This window comes from Silene latifolia, chromosome 9, assembly GCF_048544455.1.
Source record: "Silene latifolia isolate original U9 population chromosome 9, ASM4854445v1, whole genome shotgun sequence".
Taxonomy (NCBI): domain Eukaryota; kingdom Viridiplantae; phylum Streptophyta; class Magnoliopsida; order Caryophyllales; family Caryophyllaceae; genus Silene; species Silene latifolia.
The window spans coordinates 129665623-129674544 of NC_133534.1; the positions used below are offsets into that span (position 1 = coordinate 129665623).

Here is an 8922-nt window from a genome sequence, read left to right on the forward strand (position 1 = left end):
ATTTCACCCTTTTGTTGTCGGATAATGTACTCGGCGTCTTTTGAAAGGGGAAGTAGATAGTTGGTCCGGTGGACACTCAATCGACAAATCTTTGAAGACAAAGTGAAAGATCTAGCCTCACTAGTGAGCCATCCATACTTGGTGTCAAGAGGGTTATGGTTAACCCACTTGTACTTGTATATCATAGTATTAATATCAATGAGATGACCACCCTCTTTCGCCTCATACTTGCTATCCTTGTTGAAGTTTGGATCAAAGTATTTAGCTAGGATAGTGACTAGGCCTCCATTCACAATAACGGTGGTGCCTTTCTTCCCAGAATCAATATTTAGCCATCTGTCCACCAAAAGCCTTAGAGAGTTGAAAGGCTTGGTGAATTCCCTTCCAATGTTCAAGGCCGACTCAAGAAGAACAAAATCGAGTTTGGTGAAATGGTTGGTGTCTTTTCTTGCAATGATGGTGTTCCCTATGACCTTGTGCCATACTCAAATGCCCGGATGGTGGACTAATAGAGCGCGACTAGCATGAAAGTCCTCAAATTTCCTTCCGGAAAGCGCCTCCCAAAGAGAGTCGGGGTCATACTTGCCAACATTCTTAAAATAACTTGGTGAATCACTAAGACCCAAAGCTTTACCCATTTTCTCAAAGGAGATGCGCCTACTAACATTAGCTAGACGAAACTCGATGGTTTCCATAGTCTCAACCTTGTTAACTTTCAAAGAACTCAAAAATTCTAAGGTAAGGGAGGGGTATGTCAATTCTTTTGATTCAAACAATTTCTCCAACCCCATGGCTTTAAAGAAGGCTCTAGTTTGCTCAAGGACACCCAACTAATCTAAGGTATCTTCACAAATAAACTTGGTGGACAGAAATGATTTTCTAGCAAACTTGGCAAAAGTGTCCCTATGGGATTTGGAAATGAAAATTACCTCCGGATAATTCGAAAGTTGAGCAATTTCCGGAGTAGAAGATGTTGTTGCTTCCATGGGAGGTTGTTGTTGTTGCATTTCCAAGTTTGGGCTAGCTACCACCATAGCCAATGCTTTCTTTGCTTGAAGACTCTTTTGTCTTGATGAGAGTGCCCTTGCCTTTGGTGCCTTTTCCTTTGTTGCTTTTGTTGCTCTCTTAGTCCTTGCCATTGATGAATAAACCAAGAAAAGAGTGAAAATCTTCAATTTCTAGTGTACCCAAATCGATTTAAAGATGAAAGGCTTTGCCTTTATGAATTCAAAAATCGACTCAAAGGTTGAAGATTTTGTGCTTGGTTTTGATTTTTGTTGAAAGAGGAGTGATTGATTTGTTGTTAAAAGGATGTTTTGATTTGATTTTGGTGAATGTTGTTGAGGAATCTTGTTTTTGTAATGAAGAGGATGAGGGTTTTGGAGTTATGGGGTTTATGAGTAGTGTTATGAATGAAGGAATGAAGGAATGAATGTGGGAGGGGGTTTATAAAACCCGAAAAATTTGAAATGCATGGGCAAGACGGGCGGTTTTTGCTCGGGACGGCCGGATTCGGCCTGTTCTGGATTGGGAAAAACTCGCCTAAAGACGGGCGTCTTTCAGTGAAGACGCTCGGATTTGCAAACACGGGACGGGCGTCTTTCAGAGAAGACGGGCGGATTCCTTTACAGGGATTTTTCTTGTTTTTCTCAGCTAAGAACGGGCGTCTTCCTTTCAGGACGGGCGGATTTTTGAAGACGGGCGGATTCTACTGCAGGACGCCCGGATTCGGTGACAGTCAGAAATTTCAAAAATTCAGCTCATGGAGGACGGGCATCTTCTACCCAATACGCCCGGATTGCCTGAAGACGGGCGGATTCTCCTGAATCCGCTCGTATTCGACCCCTTTTTACCCGGATTCAGTTCCATCCGTGTACTTTGCATATCCTTTGTCATTTTTCCATTCTTCCTCATAATTCGTGTTCTTCATTATCGGGGCACTGTTAAGGCATGGATAGCCTAGGCAATTGCCATCCCCACACTAAGCTAAAGCACTACACATTAATTGAAATCATTAGTCCCTCCCTCACTTCTCTCAAACATGATAATTATCTTAATCAAAGTATAAAAATCCAAAAATGACAAAAATGCAATATAAGAATTGAAATGCAAGTTAGGGAGTTAGAAATATTTACAAATGGTGGTTTAGGGAGGACTCCACCAAACTCTCATTCTTGATGAGATGTCAAGGGGGCTTGTTCAAGGTGTTGTTGATGTTGCTCAACACCTTGAAAAAGTAATCAAAAGCTTGTTCATTGTCATAATAGAGGTCTTTAATAGACCTTTGCGCTTGTTGTCTTTCTTGATCGATGGCATTACCAATGTAGGAATTAAAAATCCCTTCAAATTCGTCGTCCCAAAGACCACAAACTTCATTAAGTTGATCATTGAAAATCTCTTGATTTGGTGGAGACAACTTTCCCATTTCCTTTTCTTGGCCAATGAGGCCATCTTCTTCATTGCTTGACTTTGGTGAGCTTTGGAAGCTCTCTTTGTCACAATTCACTTGCTCTTTGAATGGAGCATCTTCAATTTTCTTCTCCCATTGGAGTTCCGACTTCTTCCTATCACCCTTCCGACTATAATGATCGATCATAAAACATGGTTCATGTAAACGGGGAGCTCTCATAGTCTTGTCAAGGTTGAAAGTTATACTCTCATCTCCCACTTCTAGAGTGAGCTCACCATGTTTTACATAAATCACCGCACCCGCGGTGTGTAAGAAAGGTCTTCCTAGAATGATTGGAATGTTGGAATCTTCCTCCATATCAACAATGACAAAGTCTACCGGGATGAAAAACTTCCCAATTCGTACGGGAACATCTTCCCATATCTCTAATGGTGTCTTCGTCGATCTCGGCCATTTGGAGTGTGATATTGGTGCATTTAAGCTCTCCCATCCCCAATCTTTTACTCACCGAGTACGGCATAACATTCACACTAGCCCCTAGATCACACAAGGCTTTGTTGATCGTGGTGTCGCCAATGGTACACGGTATTGAAAAGATTCCCGGATCTTTTAGTTTTGGAGGTGAACTCCCTTGAAGTATTGCACTACTCACCTTAGTGAAGGCGATAGTCTTAAGCTTCCGGATCGACTTCTTCTTTGTGAGGATGTCTTTCATGTATTTCGCATAGGCCGGCACGTGGTTGATTAATTCCGTGAAAGGAATTGATACTTCCAAATTCTTCACAATTTCCATAAACTTTCCAAGTTGGTCATCAAATTTGGGCTTGGCTTGACAACTTGGAAAAGGAAGTCTAATCACAATGGACTCCTTCTCCTTGACCTTGTCTTCATTTTTCTTTGAAATTTCTTCTTTTGATGATTCTCCATCTTTGGAGTTTTGCACAATTTCCTCCTTATCACTAGCTTCCACAACTTCATCCTCAACTTGCTTCTTCGGTGCTTCATACCTTGTACCACTTCTCAAGTGAATGGCATTAACCATTTCATGTCTTGGGGGATTATATTGAGGTGGTAATTTCCCCTTTTGCCTTTGTGAGCTTGAAGATGCTAGTTGAGTCAATTGGGTTTCCAACATCTTGGTGTGAGCTAGAATGTTGTTGATGGTGGTTTCCTTTGCTTGACTATCTTTTTGCATTTGAGTGAAAAATTCTTGTTGATTCTTTTGCATTTGGAGGACCGCTTTTTGAACATCAAAACCTTGGTCATTTTGTTGATTGTATGGATTTTGATTTTGGTAACCTTGGTTTTGGTTGTAAAAGGGTCTTTGATTTTTGTTTCTCATGGGAGGTGAGGTGTATGTTGTTTGAGGGTTTTGAACATTTTGGCTTTTGTATGAGAGATTTGGATGGAATTTGGTGTTTTTATTGTAATAGTTGGAATAAGGGGTACCACTCTTGTATGCTTGGAAAGCATTCACTTGTTCATTTGTTCCCCTACATTCACTTTGGTCATGTCCCAAAGTTCCACAATTCTCACATATCCCACTTGGGATTGATAAAGATGCCGTCATGGCATTAACATGATGCTTTGGTGATTTGGAGGCTTCTTCAAGTCTAGCCATAGCTTTTTCAAACTTCAAATTGATTGTGTCAATGTGAGCACTAAGTTGAGCACCCAATTGAGTAACGGAGTCCACTTCATGCTTTCCTCCTCTAGTAGCCTTGAGAGGTCTACTATATTGTGAGTTATGGACCGCCATTTCCTCAATTTTGTTCCAAGTTTGATTGTCATCAACTTCGGTGAACATTCCATTTGATCCCATGTTGAGAATGTTCCTTGAATCTTCATATAGACCGTTCCAAAATTGTTGTACCAAGAACCACTCGCTAAGTCCATGGTGAGGACATGAGCGACAAATTCCCTTGAACCGCTCCCAAACTTCATACAAAGATTCTTCATCCCTTTGCTTAAAACCCGTAATTTGAGCTCTTAGCATGTTAGTCTTTTCCGGTGGGTAGAATTTTTTGTAGAAAGCTAGAGCCAACTTCTTACAAGAATCAATTCCGAGAGTGGCCTTATCAAGGCCCTTCAACCATTATTTCGCGGTGCCAATTAGAGAAAAAGGAAATAAGACCCATCGAATTTGGTCTTGAGTTACACTGGTTTGAGAAATCGCATCACAATAGTCACAAAAGGTTTCCATATGAGAATGAGGGTCTTAACTAGGCATCCCCTCAAATTGGCTCCTTTCGACTAATTGGATAAAGGCGGATTTTGCAATAAAATTTCCGGTCAAATGTTGTGGTGTGGGAGTACCATTGGGTAGGTTCTCCTCGGTGGGTACGGAATGTGATGAAAACTTAGGCATTGTGGGTTGATTTTGTGTGGTATTTTGTGTTGGGTTCTCCTAACCTTCTCTTGTAAAAGGGTTGATGAACTCAATAGTTGGTTGAATATCTACAACCTCACTAATACCTCTCAAATTCCTCCTAGCAAGTCTTCTATTGGTTGTCAAAGTTCTTTCAATTTCACGATCAAAAGGCAACAAATCACCTTGTGACCTTCTAGACATGCAAAATATCAAACAACTCGAAAATAATTAGAACAAACCTTGAGGAGTTTTACTTCCCCAAGGCAAAGAAAGACACAACTAATAACAATATAAGAAAATCTAAATCAAGATAACACCGTCCCCGGCAACGGCGCCATTTTTTGGTCGGGTCGGAGCTATATTCTATTTTTCGGAACAATTGTCGTTGGAAGCACCTAGACCAAAACACAATTTATCACTTCACAAACAACTCTACAATTAGTAAAGAGGCAAGTAAAGGTCGGATCCCAAGGGACGGAAATTGAGATGAGATTTCTATTGAAACTAGTGGTGTCTTAGGGGTGTCACAATTTGGGTTGATGTAGAAGGTCACTAAACTAAATAACAATGAAAGTAAATAAGCAAGATGAATTGAAAGGGTTGTAAACAATTGATAAAAAGCACTAGGGTATCATGGGGTCATAGGGGAATCATGGGAATTGATCATACAAACATGTTCTCAAATTATAAGCAAGCAATTATTGTTGTGATGGATTGAGTTGGGTTATGTCTTACAATCCTAGGAAAGTTTGGGTCCCGGAGCCGAATCGATTAGATTGTACAACACCTACAAGTCGACTTAATCTTCCCTACTCAACAACATGCATGGTCTAATGAGACTCGAGTTGGTTTATGTCTTACAAGTCTCATTGAAAAGATAGGTGATGGGTAAAAAATGCAAGGATTCATAGGCTTGCATTTCATCAAACATAACATGTGCATGAGTTGAGATCAAAACAAGCAAGCAAATAAACCATGAAAGCATATTAATTTAAGCATGAATCATCCCCTATGTTGGTTTCCCCTAATTACCCATTAACCCTAGCTAGGTCACTACTCACTCATTATCATGTTGATCATGCTAGCAAGGTTGCCAATCATACCAACAAAATGAAACATGATGAATAAATGAAAGTAATTAACAAAAATTAAAAAGGGATTAAGGAAATTATACCTACTAATGATTCCAATAATAAAGCAAAGAATAAAAGAAGTACTTGATGCTTGATTGAGAGGTTGTTAATCTCCCAATAATAACCCAAATAATCTTCAATTACCCGAAATAAAGGATGAACAAAAGAGAGATTAAGGAAATAAAACTTGTATTAAAACTTAATTAATTGTTGATTACAAAACTAAAGAGAGATTTGATTGATATTAACTACTCTAATAATTGATAAGAAGAACATGCTCTTCTAATTAGACTAATGGGGTATTTATAGTGGAAATTAGATGGATGCATTAGGGTTAACTAAGGGCTAAACTAGTAATTACACTTTTGAGATTTGAGCAGGGAGACGCCGGTATTTTTCGAAGGAAGGACTTCTTTTTTTGAAGCTTGAAGAAACGGATTTGTGCTGGACTGGAATCCGTGCGTTTTAGGCACGGGACGGGCGGATTCGTGAGCCTCTGCCCGGGCGTCTTTGGGAGAAGACGCACGTCTTCTGGAGCTGCTGCTCGGGCGTCTTTGAAGGAAGACGCACGGATTGTGGTGCTGGGGACGGCCGGATTCAGGACAATCCGCACGGATTGCTCCTCAGTCTTGTTCCTTCTTCTTTTCTTCCCTTTTCTTCGTAAAATCCTTGGGGATTTCCTTGGGGATGAAAGGATCTTCCCTCAACATTGCTCATCTACTATAATATGTACAAAGGCCTTCTAATCTTGTCTCTCCTTGATGCTTGGTCATTGAATTCAATCAATTTAGTCTCATTTTGCCATGAAAATGCAAGGTTTGCACTCCTTTCCTACCAAGGACACAAAACCTCAAAAGAATATGCAAAACAAAGAACAAAAGACAATAAATGACCCAAATACGCACTAAAAAGCATGGGAACAAGGCTAATTCGGGGACTAAATATGCGCTAATTATGGTCACATCAGTATCATCCCCAGCGGAGTCGCCAAACTATGGACATGGGCCACCCGTGCGTCGGTTTCGAGGCGGCAACACTTCTCCCACAGAACCTTGGTTTGCCAAAGTACGTCATGGGCCGTTACCGATTTGTGGGGAATTGAAACCGGTGAAAGGTTGAATAAGCCTGCATTTGTGGAGTCGCCACCAATTTATTGTGGAAAAATTGGAAACCATTCGAATACCTCGTGCCATGTCAAGACACAAAGTAATGAGATGAACACTAAGAACTCGTTACCCTTAGCATTCTATGTCTAGAATGACTCTCGAGATGCCAATGAATACGGATGTTCACAGAGATTTTGAGTAAGGGGTGAGGGTACGTATTAGGAAGCTCTTTAATTCGAACACCTAATCCGGCCCGCGTCGATAGCGGCCTCTACTAATGATTTGGGAAATTGTTCATATTTGATATGTCGTCGATATAATGCATGCAATGCAACAAACATGGATTAATCCTAGCATGTGAAATTAGACTATGTCGGTTAACACGTGTTTTAGCAAATAATTTGGTCGAAGTTGGAGGTTAGATTCAATACATGTGAATGACATACAATTAAATCATACATAATAAGAATTACGATAAATAAAATTACAAAAGCTACAATTTTTATTTGATCTACGTCAAAAGCACGCTCGAAGACGGGATTTCGAAGAAGAAAATAAAAGGAAAAATTAAAATTAAAATACAAGAATACATCAGATTAGAGGTGATAGTAGGAATAATAGTTAATTTGAACCGTAATTATGAGCTACGTCAAAGCGAGAAAGAGTTCAGAGATAGAAACCATCCCAGAACAGGCGTATCATCTGCTGCGTCCTCTAGAAGAGGCGCAGCACTTCATGCGTCTATTCTAGGGCTGGGCTCTGGCTGTGAAGTCAGAACCGCAACACTGTTATCGTTCGTTGGTAGATTTAAGGTGGATTGTCGATATTAAACTCGAATTGAAGTGTTTTAACCGATTATATGTATCTGGGCAGGTCAAAAAACGAATTAAAACGAGAAATTACATCGTTTTACATGATTATGATTATACAACGAACTCGTCTCGAAAATACAAAAGGGAGAAACTTGAGGTTAAATTAAAACGAAACTGGAAGATGTGGACATGGACCACCCGCGCGTTGGTTTCGAGGCGGCGGCACTTCTCCCACGGAACCTTGGTTTGCCAAAGCACGTCATCGGCCGTTACTGATTTGTGAGGCATTGAAACTGGTGAAAGGTTGAATAAGCCTGCGTTTGTGGAGTCTCCACCAATTTATTTTGGAAAAATTGGAAACCGTTCGAATACCCCATGCCATGTCAAGACACAAAGTAGTGACATGAACACTAAGAAATCGTTACCCTTAGCATTATATGTCTAGAATGACTCTCGAAGATGCCAATGGACACGGATGTCCAGAGATAACTGGAGTAAGGGCTGAAGGTACGTATTAGGAAGTTCTTTAATTCGAACATCTAATCTCGCCCGCCTCGATAGCGGCCTCTACTAATGATTAGGGAAAGTGTTCATATTTTATATGTTGTCGATGTAATGCATGCAATGTGATGTGACTCTTATTTGCGCACATTTAGTCCCCTAATTGAGCCTATTTTGCATACTATTATAACATTTCATGGCCATTTTATCCATCAATTCCTTCCTATTTTGTTTTCCTAGTGCATTTTATATGTCTTATAGGAAAGCAGATAATGAGGTGAAATTCCCGTCTCCCGCGCATATTCGGAAGCTTATTGACGATCCTAGATGGACTAGTATGAAGAGGAGGCAAGAATGATGACCGACGAAGTAAAAATAAAGAGTATACATAGATCATAAGCCTTGAAGCAAGAGGATAGAAGACTGTGCTGAAATCCGAGCGTCCTGCACACAAAACGAGCGGGTTGCAAAGACCAGATCCGAGCAGCTCGACAATGAGACGAGCGTGTCATTGACTCTTGATCCGAGCGTCTCCCCTCTTTGTCCGAGCAGATTCCCAGGCAGACTTGACGTGCTTCAAGACGATCCG

General features: G+C 40.5%; 1 non-coding gene across 1 annotated transcript; it reads left to right on the plus strand.

Annotated features, from left to right (window-relative positions):
• The first annotated feature begins 4299 nt into the window (after nt 1-4299).
• Nucleotides 4300-4406, plus strand: LOC141603020 (small nucleolar RNA R71). The gene has a single exon (XR_012524919.1). It is a non-coding gene; the product is annotated as a small nucleolar RNA R71 (small nucleolar RNA).
• The last annotated feature ends 4516 nt before the right edge of the window (nt 4407-8922 follow it).